Raw genomic sequence first — 13,746 nt, 5'->3', positions numbered from 1 at the left:
TGTATTACACTATTAAGAATGATATTGTGACAAAATCTTAATATTCAATCTATTAAAAAAAGAAAAAACAAACAAAACAAAACATAACAATCTATGAGAAACAATATTTGCAAGCAAGTAATGCATTATGTATTTTAAAATAACTTAGAGTAAACACCTTTTCCTTCACTGAGCATCCCACTCTTTTTAAAGTCAGGCTTTTCTGTGACAGCTTAACAGACATTTTAGTACAGGTTCCTCCCATCTAACTTAAGGGTCCTTACTGAAGCGCTCAGACAAATGCTCAGTCTGCCTAAGGTAGAGAGACATAAGTGACTTCAGAAGGTGGTTCAGTTCGTCTAATGTCTGAATATTCCACTGAAGGAACCATGGGTAGTTATGATCCATTGTAGCTGACTCTGAACCCAAGAGTGCTCAGGAACCAGACAATAAATAAATAAAGATATAATCCAAGGATGTCTTTTAATATGCTTTTCTTGTATGACAGGACAACAGAATAGGCAGGAAGAAGGCTGTATGGAAACACTTTTTTTTCTTCTTTATGATTTTTAGGAGTCAGTATTTTTAGTTAAATAGAAATTAAACATTTTTTTGTCATAAGAAAACCCATTAGGGAAAGTACTAAAGGAAATAGGAGTCTTAAAAATCTTTGACTCAACATTCATTACAGCAGAAGGCAACTTTTTCCCCCCACAAGCTATGCAAAATTTAGTTAGATTTGGGCAGAAGGGACAGCATGATGCAGCTCCAAAATAACAGCAGTCCAATAAACAATCACTCTTGGTACACTATCATAACCACCCAAAGTACAGTGTTGGTTTGGTACTTCATTATTTCTGCTAAATAAACTCCATAATGGTATTGAACAAGACTTCACTGGCACTCCCGAATTAAAGAAAACATTCAATGGAGGAAGCATTCAGTTATGTCTCCTTAGGTCAAACATATTAAATCTGCCTGTTCCTCTGGTGTACCCAGCAACAAGGACAAGTGTGGATTCCAGGTGGGAGAGTTCATCCCTGTAGTGCTGTATGGCCTGAAGGAAGGACAGGACTCCAGATGGTGACCTCACTTCTCAGGCACCAGGTCAGCTTGCAGTAAGGGAAAGCCTTTCTGAGAAGAGGGAGAGTCCCATTTTGGGACTGGGGAATGGCCTCTCCTAGAACCTGAAGTCCACACGAGCCTCATCATCTTCCACTTCAGGTGGAAGTGCAGTGGTTTGACTTGTTAATATTAGTAATAGTTAATATTAGTATAAACTCACAGCAAAAAGTATTGTTAAAAACATATCCCTGCACACTACAGTGATATACTGAATATTAGATAGCTACATACACAATCTTGCTTCTGAGGATAGGATGAAAGAAACAGTGAAGCCCAGGAGACAGATGTTAGCCACATGAATTAGTATGCTACTGGGCAGGATCCTGCTACTGTGAAGAAGAGGATGATGCAAGTTCCTATATAAAGTCAAATAGCTAGAGGAAAGACATTTCAGCCTGCTTACCCACCATATGAGAGAATGGGAAAAGCAACAATTACAAATTAACTCTCTCAGTTTTTTGATGCCTGAGATGGATCAATGTTCAGCATCAGCAGGGCAGAGAACACTTGTTAATATTTGACACCTCTGTGGGTTCATGTTATAGATTTTAACAGCCTCCCTAAAGGCTTAGAGTATGTCAATATAGTGCAAATGGTTCAAGTGGAATGGCTGGAAAACAGAGACAAAGTAAAAAAGCACAATATCTCTTTAATAAAGAAAAACTATTTTCTGGATAATGTTCATTTATTTGTGTAATTCTGTATGAGAATTATTTCCTAATCCTACAGGTGAAGTGTTTATGTAAGGTGCATACACGCAGTTATTAAAAGTTTAATATGGTGTATTGTACCCAGACACCTACCAAGCCTTTAAGTGTCTAGAACTGAGACCCAAAATAGCTCCTTTCACATCCTTAAAGTGTCTTAAACTCACTGAACATTTTTCTTCTCTTTAACATTCAGCTCCCCAGAACGTATGACTTTAATGTTTGAAAGTATTTCTTGGATGGGCACTTTGAGAGATGAAACACCAGCTCCCACCTGTTGAGATCAAAAGCTATGAGTTCAATGGTGTCCAAATTAACATATTTTGTGCTCTCTGTGTGACGAGAAGGGTGTTCCCAAAAGCAATTCTGTATAAACCCAGAGACCAGAACCCAAGATAACCTCTCCAAATGCAGTGCAATTTTCTGCTCAGTAATAGAGTCAGACTACTTCATGCATTCTCTAGGTCTGTTAGGCCTTATATTAAAAACAAGCAAACAAACAAACCGTATTAAATTGATAAATGTTCTTTATATATATGGTGATAGGAACAGAGCCTTTCTCTTAGAGAAACTAAGTTACTAGTACTTGCTTTACCCTCAGCATATTGAAGGAAAAAGGATTACCTACACTGTCAGTGATTTGAATAGGACATTTGTTCTTCTAAAATTTCTACAGTTTCATTTATTTCACCGGAAATCTTCACATATATATGTATAACACTTAGACATTCCCTCCTGTGTTAAGTTCTAACGCCTTTTCACTGAGGTCTGTGCTTTTCAAGCAGAAATACGCTCAGATAAAGTGTCTTTGGACATGATCTGATCCAGATCTCCACGTTAGTCAGAATATTAGAAAACTTGTATAAAAAGTTGATAGGTTCAAGCCATTTAGTTTCAGTGAAGGAGAAGAAAGCAATTCCCTACATTTTCAGAGTTCTTTGATGAGGCTAATGAGGGTGCAGATAAGCATAACCTGAGGGAAACAGCATCTTTTGAAAGTTACTGATGAATTTTGATTCTCAGGGGTATTCAAGGGAATGTGGTTGGATGCCTGGGAAGACTCTTTTCCTGTGTAGGAATGGTAGCTGCCACCACCATTCAGAATAAAAAACCTACCACAATGAACTGGAAAAAAATGCAATGGGGAACTATTAGAAATAGTCAATGTCAAATGTCAATGTCAAATGACAATAGCCATTTCTAGGGTAGGTTTTTGTGCCAGGCTATCTTTTCTCAGGTATTTCTTACTAAAACAACTTTCCCAATCATAAAAAAAACCCCAAAAAGACCTCTTCAGTTTGTGTCAGAGAAAAGGAAAGTTAGTCTTCCAATGTCTAGGATTTGGACTGGAGACAAAAGAACAGAAATGTACATTTGAAGCTGCAGTGGGACTAAGAATGTTTATAAATAATTATGGATGATTTTGAGGAATTTTGGTATTGTTAAGAGTTGAAAAATAATAACAAAAAAGATGAAAATTAAGAAAAAATTTAAAATAGAGCTCAATTTAAAAAAAAGATTTATTTGAAAATGAGCAGATATAAATATTTACCAGTCTTTCCCCATAAAGTGAAGACAGGAAAAACTCTTAGAAGAATCTCAAAACAGCATCTGAAATTAGCATTAGGAACACTCAATTCAGGAGGAAATATTCAATACTCTACTACAGATAAAGAAAATTATAGTCAGGGGCAAAAGGGGTGTAGAAGCCAAAAGGGACATATTTTGAAAAAGGCTTATATTCTACCACCTGAGAAAAAGTTAAGTATCAATTTGATTCAATACTCAAAATACCATTGAGAAGGATTTATTTTAACTATTTAGATTTACTCAAATCTTCTTAAATTTTCAGATGCTGAAAGAGATATTATAAATACAAACAAAATTTTAAGTATCATTAGTTACAAGGGTATGATAATATAACACAATCTGATCTCTTTAAACTTGAACTTACTTCATAATGTTAAGATCCTGTTTCAAACAGTAACAGTCCACACTCAAATGCACCAAGTTTAAATCACCTCTTCTTGAATAGCCTTAAAAACAGATTTTTCAGAGCACTGAAAAACTCTGTGGAACCAAGAAGGACAGTATTTCTAATACTTCTAATGAAAACTGCTTTATTCACAATATTTTGGGTATGTCCTAGCAATACATAATAAAATACATTGTAAGAAAGCTGAAACTTATTTGTTTTTTATAGAAAATAGCCCAACTTTTTTAAAAGTAGCAAATTTCAAAGTATTTAGAATTAATTGAATAGATAAATAAGCAAAACACAAACAACAGTAAGTCAAAATAAAGTGAATTATGCAACCCAGTACTTTACTTGGCAAATATGTGAACAAGAAAAATGTGCTGCTGGATAACCAGAGTAAGCCTTCTCATCAGCTGCATCCAGCAGCACACAAAAAGCAGTACTGTAGCTCATGAGGGAGAAGGCGAGGGTATAAATACCCACCTCTAATTGTAACTGTTAAGTAGAAGAAGTTTTTTCCCAGAAAAGGGACCTTTGCCGAGCTTTCAGTCTTTTCTTCACCTTGCTTCTTTGTTGCTGTCTCACTCTCTTTTCTGTTGTGACTTGGCCACATTCCTACTTTCTCACACATCCTTATCACCTTAGCTTAGAAGCTAAAAGCCAGTCGTTTACCAGTAACCTGTAACCTGGCAGTAGATTCCCATAAGACTCACAGGGTAGAAATAAAATATTTTTAGATGATAATTAATACTTTTTAGACATATCTGAAAACAAGTTGAACCGCTCTTTAAATGAGAACTTTCTTTCCAGTAACTATAAAGGGAGCCCGGGATGCATGTGTTAGATTTACATAACTGACATTAAGGCATGCAAGTTAGTTCATAATTTGAAGGAATTTACTGCTCATGTATTTAGAGTAGCCCTGAGGAGAAGAACTTGGGGGTATTGGTTGATGAGAAGCTCAGCATGAGCCAGCAGTGCATGTTTGCAGCCCAGAAAGCCAAAAGCATCCTGGGCTGCATCAAATGCAGCTTGGCCAATAGGTCTGCTCCACTCTTTCATCCTGGAAGACCTCACCTGGAGCACTGCATCCAGGTCTGGGGCCCTCAACATAAGAAGAATGTGGACCTTTTTGAGCAGGTTTGGAGGAGGCTACCAAGATGATTAGGGGTCTGGAGCATCTCTCCTATAAAGACAGGCTGTGAGAGCTGGGGTTCTTCAGCCTGGAGAAGGACTTTTTACAATGGCATGCAGTGAATGGACACGGAAGAATGGCAAATTAAGACAATATTTTTCACTGTGGGGATGGTGAGGTTCTAGTTGTTTAGAGAAGTTGTGGATATCCCATTCCTGGAAGTGTTCAAGGTCCGGTTGGATGGGGCTCTGAGCAATCTGATCTAGTGGAAGGTGTTCCTGCTCATGTCAGGGGGATTGGAGCTAGATGATCTTTAAGGTCTCTTCCAACTCAATCTATTTTATGATTCTATCATTCTAAGGTGGTGGCAGCTCTAAGTATATGTAGAGGAACACATTTCATTATATTAATTTTCTGTAATTTAAATAAATGGCAATTTTGCTCTACCTACTACAAAGTGTTGAAAACATGCAATTAGAGCAGATGAATCTCACTGAAATACCTGCGAAGTTAGTCTGTTGCTGAGGAAGGATTCCTAAAACTGTAATTTATATTTAGAAACTGAAATTCTGACTAAATTATTCCATAGGTACATATGCCTATTATCATAGCTGGTCATGGATTCTTCAACTATACCTCCAGGGTCAGAAAAAAGGAAAACTACATATTATCAGTTTGTTAAAGATGATATATATATCCCCTGCACTGGGAAATCTACCAAGCATTTTGAAGATGAACTAAAAAGTAAGCAGAGTGGCACTATATCTATCAAAATTATAATTAGTAGTAATAATAATAAAAATATGCTGCAATTAAAATGGGAATAATAATCAATTGAAAAATCAGAACTCTAATGTTAGGGACTTCATAAACGCAATATATGAACTAGAGTCCACAGTGCTGAGATAAACCAGAGTAGACAAGCTCACCAGAGGCAATGAAGTAATCTCAACACATTTGATCTCAACAAAATCCCACCAGCAGTAGGAAACACCTTTATAAATGAATGGTAAAACATAAAGAGATGAACATTTTTCATGTACTCATAGAAATATAATTGAAATTTCAATATAATCACTGTCATGGAGATTTTACAAATTCAAAGCAGAAAACATTCATGTTGTCCTATTTCAGTGGTTTAAATAAATCTCATGTCGAACAATTAGAATATTGACATATACATATGATAATACATAAGATATGCATACCTTATGAAATCCCTGGGGTATTAGAACATTGACATAAAGATGAGTGAAACTGAACAAGTTTACTACCCAGATAAATATAGGACAGGGGACACAGAAGTAAACAGCTGTGCACTGCAAAAGCAGGCACAGTAAAACAGAATCTCAGATACTTCAAAAGATTGCCATGTACTCTCCTAAATGTATGTTTAATTTCTTTCCTTTTCTATTTATTCTTTTCTATTTGTTTCTATAATTTTCCAACTAAATGCAAAATAAATTTCAGTGTACTGAAAATCAGAACAGAATGAAAATGTAAAAGAAAACCTAATAGAAGAGAGATTTTTCTTACTCCTTCCATATTTGCACGACTGTGGCCTACAGCATAATTTGCTGCTGCAATTATTATACTACAGCATTCATACGATTAACATCTTTCTTCAAATATTTCTGTTTTCTCTCTTACGCTCATGAAACCACGTTAAAACTTCTAATTTTTGTGTCAAAGCTCTGTATAACCAACTCCTGCTTACATCCATTTAACTTGTTGCACTTTTCACTCTCCCCTTACTTTGCTATCATCAACTCTGAAACCCTTTCCTCTTCCATTTATTTATGTTTTTCATACTTCCTCTCCTTATGGAATAGTATCCTAACCTCAGTGTCAATCCTTTACTCAGTTCCCATTCCACAGAAACGTCTCGCAGAAACATCTCTTTCTTCCAATATCAATAAAATGACTTATTTTAGAAATAAGCAGCAAGTGGAGATGAAAAATAATCCAAAATATCTACTTTGTGTATCTGTGGTAAGTTGCATTTTTGCACTTATCCACGACTGACATCCCCAGAGAAAGGATTTTTAATTGTTATTTTCACTGATGAGTTGTACTGCTTTACACTGTACTTGAGTGATAACATATTACAGTATCAAGTTGCACTGGTGACAATATATTGCATAAATGGCACTTAAATGAAAGATTTAATTTTTCTGTGAACTGAAATGGAGTAGAAAGCAGTCTTCAGCTGCCAAGGGAGGATGGGCTGCAATACACCCACTATTGGTTTTAATCTCTTTATCTTATCTAATACTTCTTTTTACAAAATTTCCACCAAAGCAGATGGTGAACTTCTTGTACATCCTGATGCTCCCACAGCTGTAGAAGCGGCAGATGGATCTGTCCAAGGAACAGTAAGGTTTAGTGTATCATAGACACAGAAATAATTACATGTATCTACTAAAGAGTGACAACTCTTCAGCCCAAGTTTAGCAACTTATTGATGGTTTGAAGCATTTCACAATGTTTTGACTTGCTAGACACAGTGCCTTATACGTTAAATAAACTCTATATGTTAAATAAACTCTATAATAATCTACAAAATGAAATTCCAGGCCTTGAATGTTTGGGAAATCCAAGAAATTGTCCTTTTTATTTTTCAGCCTTGAAAACTGGATTGTCCATCTCAGAGCTTTTTAATGTGCAAGTAAATTCTGCGGTGCTAGGAAAGAGCAGAAATACTTTGACAGGTGCTTTACAGGACCCTGAACTGCATTTAATTTTAAATCAAATTTCACTCTGATGTATTATTAATGCTGGAAGTTGGCTCTTTAAATTCAACTTGGCCAAACGCAAGATACTGTGCTCTAGTGAATACATTGTCAAATTCTATAAGGTGTGCATGTCCCTGGATTTACAGAATTCCTTCAGGAAAAGACTTGTAGGAGTCCTCATGATTAACACCTAGATCTGTACAATTTTACTGCAGCATTGAAGAAAAAAATTCCAAAAAAATAGCCTTATATTTTTTATGTCAAGAAAGGAAAAGAAAACACATAGGTTAATTCTTTGTGCAATACTACTGGTTTTGATCCACTTTTATCCTCTATTTAAATATATTTAACCATTAAGGATTCCATGAATTAATAATACATAACAGTAACAAATCTTCACAGTGAAATCAGACACAAGCTTGTTTAAAGTGCTCAAAACCCAAGGCAAATAAAGATTTTTTTATTTATTAATCCTGAAACTGGTCTAGATGAGAGTTCAGGCATTCACAATGCTGGAATCTTGATATCCTAATATTTGCCAGACATCCCATACCTTTGTCATAAATTACAGCTCTTGCTTAATCAAATTCCAAATGTCCTACATTGTTATAAAGACAGTTCATCACATATTTTCTAGAATCTAATTTTATAGAAAAATATTTCTGAAAATAAATTTGGACAACAAAATTTAAATTGTCTTGTGTATGTAATTTATGCATTTTGCATAATTATTGACTCTTTACATAAACATTTTAACTCTTCCATTTATTTTTCTTACTTTATAAAAGGCCATACACTATTTAGAAGACATAAAAATGTTAGCTCTTATTTGCTATTAAGCCATACAGCTAAATAGTATTTAATCAGTACCATGATACCTTTGATTTTATTTTTTAAGTTGTAACCTGAATAACGTGTTTCATCAATATATATATGTTTGAATTGATCAAACTGTTTTTTTAATTCAGTTTTGAAGTATTGATGTAATGAAATTTACTGTGAAAAATAATTAGATTTTAAAAGTTATGAAAATCAATCTAGCACTAGGGAAACTAAATGTTGATACCAGTTGCAGAAGAGATGAACTCACTGTTTTTTCTGCTTATGACAATGATTAAGCTTATTATAAAAGTGTTGCTTACAATGAATGCAGCAATGTTTACACTGCTGCTAATCACTGTTGAATAAAAATGTTCCAGGAAATTCTTCTTGGTCCTATGTACTGTACAGGAGTAAAATCCAAAGCACCTACTCAAGACATCTGAACAGTAATATTAAATTTTCTAACAAATATTGCCAGACTAGGAACTACAGTTCAGCATGATGTAGGACATACAAGGATTAAGGGAACTGCAGAATTTTATTTCTGGATTTTATAAACATGTAAGAGTGAACTCAACTAGCACAATCTTGCACAAGAATTAATGCAGAAAGACAAAGTATAATTAAAAGAAAACACATAGAATGTAATGGGACTTCTCATTTGTGAATATCATAATCAGCAAAACAGTAAAGAGTAGTTAAAACTTCTTGAGATTCTTAAAGGTAGTCTTAAATTGTTATTCCCTCAAGTTTGAGCACGCAATTAGAGAAATTAGGAATGGAAAAGAACAGATCATCTATTAGAAGATCCTGTCAAATATGATTGTTCCTTTCAGTACATTTTAGTGCTTTCTCTAATCAAATGCTAAATATTGCCATTAGTAGGGATTCCACCATTTCTCTTGGGAGACTATCTGACAACCTAACAGATCTTTGTGTCGGATATCTCTGCTAACTTTATCCCATATGACTAAATATATCCCATTGTACCAGTGAGATGCATTCTCCTAACTCAGTATTCTCAGTGTTCTTAAATGTGTGTTATATTCTTTTATTTTCTTTTAAAAATTATTCAAACATAAAGATTCAAAATCAAATTTAACTCTGACACAGAGATATGTTGATCAGCACATAGCACAGCAACAAGTCAGGACCCCAAATCTTCAAAAAAACCTCATACAGATCCCTGCTTTCACAAATATTTTCCGTTTCCTTAGGTCCAGGAAATGGATGTACCAGAAAAGATGTCTGTTTGTCTTTTGACTGTAGTGGATCAAGAGTGTCAAATGCTACTATTAGCATCCTAAAGTGAAAGCCTTCTAACAGAAGTGCCTGTCAGTGGTGATAGATGACCTGCCTGAATTAAACCCTTAGAGCCTGATGGAATTTCATTGGATTAAAATCCACCCAGAAAGTAACAGAAAGCCAGTACAGACCTCAGAATATGACTTTCATAGAAACCCACTCAGCTGATTATGCAAGCCTTTGTGCTTATTTTTTTTTTTTGCATATTTTTAAGGTGATGAAAACAATGCAGATATGTAACACAAGAACAAAATCCCTATTAAATAGAGAATAAAAATCCCATTATTATGTATGGCATATTCTAAGACTCTTGTGCTGCAAACAGGGATGTGTTGTGATCTCAGACTGCAGCAAGAAACAAGAAGGAATAACAACAATTTCCCCTACTGAATGCTACACTCTTTCTACCATGCAGCTGTAATCCCTTTGGTCTAGCTTAGTCTTTACCTGCTGACTATCATTCATGGTTGAAAACTCAGAAATCAGAGATATTTGATACATTAACTGAGTTAAATACACTAAAGACACAGACAGGCATAAAACTGACATACTGAAAACACTGGATACTATCCCTATGCTACTTCTTTTGCTTGCCAAGGAATAAAAAGTAAGAAAAAGCACAAGGAAAGGTAAAAAAGGCCAACAGCTCTGTTCATTTTGGGACTATTCATCTCAGAAGAGTGATTCTGACCTTTCCTGACACAGTCTGTCAACAAATGAAGAACAAAAAAGGATTAAAAATATTGATGGACTGTCAATCAGACCTGTATGGATTTTCATTTACCATATATAAGTAGTAGTTCATGTCTAATAATGCCTCCTCTACTCTAAACACTGTGATGGAGACACTAAAAGCAGAGTTCAACAACCTTCTCAAGCATGTCTAGGGCTGGATTACCAAATCAGTACAGATCATCCTGGGTCATGATTGCTCTGGTTGCTGTGCAATCTACTGATGGTGTCCAACAATGTAACTGAAAATGTAATTTCTAGTTCCTCTTTCTAACAACTACACTAGATGAAGAGTGTAAAGTATGACAGGTAGACTACCTGCTAAAAGAAAAAATTATTTGAAAATATTTTTCTCTGGCCATAGATGTGGAAGCACAATATAAATTGCAGTGAACTGATGTGAAATCTTGTGTCGTTGCTGTTTTTTTTAATGAATAAATTTTACTATTATTCCTTAGAATGTCTCACTAAGCTCAGAACTCTTTTAGCTCCATATTCAGCATTGAAAACAATTTTGTGTGATTTTAGCTCTTCAACAGTTTAAATTTTAAAGCTTGCATGCCAAATTAATTTGCATTATTTTTCTAGGGAGAACTGTGTGTGTGTGTGCATGTCCACGCAACACGTACAAACATAACACATACGAGAGAAAATACGTAATTACTTCCTATACAAAACATTTTTGTTGTCTTTCCAGCTTTCTAGAAAAAACCCACTATTTTTATAAAAAAATCTTTCCATCCTTACCTACCACTCAGGCCAAATTCTCAGTTATTGTATTTGCCTTCTAGCCTGACTTTATTTTTATTGATACAACTTTATTTTTATTCTTTTTTATTGATACAACTTTCAGTTTTCTTTTTATTTTATTTTGATACAGAGATTTTTATTGTATGAAATACAGATAGCAATATATCTTAATCAATTCTACTTCAGGAAGACAAAATAGGGAATGGAATGAAAAAAAGACTTTGTTAATTATTAGTTCCCTTTAAACTTTGTTTCAGCACTTTAGACAATCATCTTTATCTTGTTTATAACAATAATACCTTGCCCTGGATAAGATAAAGATCTACTCATACCTCAAATCTTCTTTGTTTTAAAGAACAACAGTGTTAAAAGGATATTTAAAACTGAATTATTTGAAATTTATACCAGGTCTTAGACAGCAAGTTGAAAAGGCCACTATGTCAGTTTTGGAAGTACTAAAGGAAAGAGTGTTCAAAGTTAAACAATAAAGAGGATAAGGCAGCACTTACTGAAGTAGAAAAGGAGAAGCACATACATATATTTTTCACTATCAGTTCAGAGAAGAGGCCAGCTAACTCTAAGACACTGTTTGAGTATTTAAAAATTGAGAAGGTTATTCTCACCTTCATAAGATCACTGAGGTTGGAAAAGACCTCCAAGATCACTGACTTCAACCTTTGACCAAAATCACCATGTCAACTAAACCACAGCACTAAGTGCCATGTCCAGACATTCCCTGAACACCTTCAGGGATGGTGACTCCACCACCTCCCTGGGCAGTCCATTCTAATGCTTGACAACCTTTTCAGTAAAGAAATTCTTCCTGATGTCCAACATGAACCTCCCCTGGTGCAGCTTGAGGCCATTTTCTCTTGTCCTGTCACTGGTTGCCTGGGAGAAGAAACCAACCCCCAGCTTGCTACAACCCCCTTTCAGGCAGTTGTAGAGAGTGATGAGATCACCCCTGAGCCTCCTCTCCAGGCTAAACAACCCCAGCTCCCTCATCTGCTCCTGATAGGACTTATTCTCTAGATCCTTTACCAGCTCTGTTGCTGGACACGTTCCAGCACTGCAATGTCTTTCTTGAAATGAGGGGCCCAGAACAGGACACAGGACTCAAGGTGTGGCCTCACCAATGCAGAGTACAGGGGGACAACCCTTTCCCTGGTCCTGCTGGCCACACTGTTACTGATACAGGTCAGGATGCCTTTGGTCTTCTTGGCCACCTGGACACACTGCTGGCTCATGTTCAGCTGCCTGTCAACCAGTACCCTCAGGTCTTTTTCTGTCAGGCAGCTTTTCAGCCACTCTTCCCCCAGCCTGTAGTGCTGCCTGGGGTTGTTGTGACCCAAGTGCAGGACAGAGCACTTGGCCTCATTGAATCTCATCCTGTTGGCCTTGGCCCACGAATCCAGCCTGTCCAGATCCCTCTGCAGAGCTTTCCAACCCTCCAACACATCAACTCTCCCACCCAACTTGTTGTAGTCTGCAAACTGACCAAGAGTGCACTTGATCCTCTCATTCAGATCATCAATAAAGATATTAAACAGGACCAGCCTCAATACTGAGCACTGGGGAACCCCACTGAGTTCCCCCACTGGGGAACCCCAGCCACCAGCTGGATGTGGCTCCATTCACCATCACTCTCTGGGCCCACTCACCCAGCCAGTTTTTAACCCCATGAAGAGTGCACCTGTTCAAGCCGTGGACTGCCAGCTTCTCCAGGAGAATGCCATGGGAAACTATGAAAGACTTCACTAAAGTTGAGGTAGATAACATCCACAGCCTTTCCTTCATCCACTAGGCAGGTCACCAAGTCATAAAAGGAGATCAGGTTGGTCAAGCAGCACTTGCCCTTCCTAAACCTGTGCTGGGTGGGTCTGATCCCCCGGTTGTCTGTACGTGCCATGTGACTGTACTCAAGATGATCTATTCCCTAACCTTGTTGGGCACTGAGGTCAGGCTGACAGGCTTGCAGTTCCCTGGATCCTCCTTCCAGCCCTTCTTCTGACATTGGCCAACCTCCAGTCATCAGGGACTTCCTTTGTTAACCAGGAGGTTTTCTAAAAAGGCATAGTTCATGCTGCTCATGTTTCAGCACTGACAATTCAGCTGATAGACCACTATTCCACAATGTCAGTATTGTCTCCTCATCGGCATGTCCTTGTTCAGGTAATGCACTGGAGAAAATAGGACATAGATTTAGTTGTGATTGCAGTGGTCAATGACTCAGGAGTCTATGTAAAAAAAAAATCTTCATGATTCACAGACGCAGTGTTTATGCTTTATATAGTGTTCCATTATAGTATTCAGTTGGGTTTTGAAACAGAAAATCCATGGGACCAAGGGTTGTGGTGGTGGGTTTTTTTTCCCTAGCCAAGACTAGGGACTAGTTCAGTGTAAAAATGTATACACAGTTACAGAAAACTTCTAAACATTATTTAAAATGTCAAAAATAATTTTAACTCTTTCCATTTT

General features: G+C 36.5%; 1 protein-coding gene across 27 annotated transcripts in view; it reads right to left on the bottom strand.

Moving 5' to 3' along the window:
• KHDRBS2 (KH RNA binding domain containing, signal transduction associated 2) overlaps positions 1-13,746 on the bottom strand; it is a 366,714-nt gene that overhangs the window by 64,247 nt on the left and 288,721 nt on the right. The gene's annotated exons all lie outside the window — the stretch shown is intronic.

This window comes from Lepidothrix coronata, unplaced genomic scaffold, assembly GCF_001604755.1.
Source record: "Lepidothrix coronata isolate B3197 unplaced genomic scaffold, Lepidothrix_coronata-1.0 Scaffold241, whole genome shotgun sequence".
Taxonomy (NCBI): Eukaryota; Metazoa; Chordata; class Aves; order Passeriformes; family Pipridae; genus Lepidothrix; species Lepidothrix coronata.
Note: the sequence above shows the minus strand (reverse complement) of the source record. Positions and strands in the feature narration are given on the sequence as shown.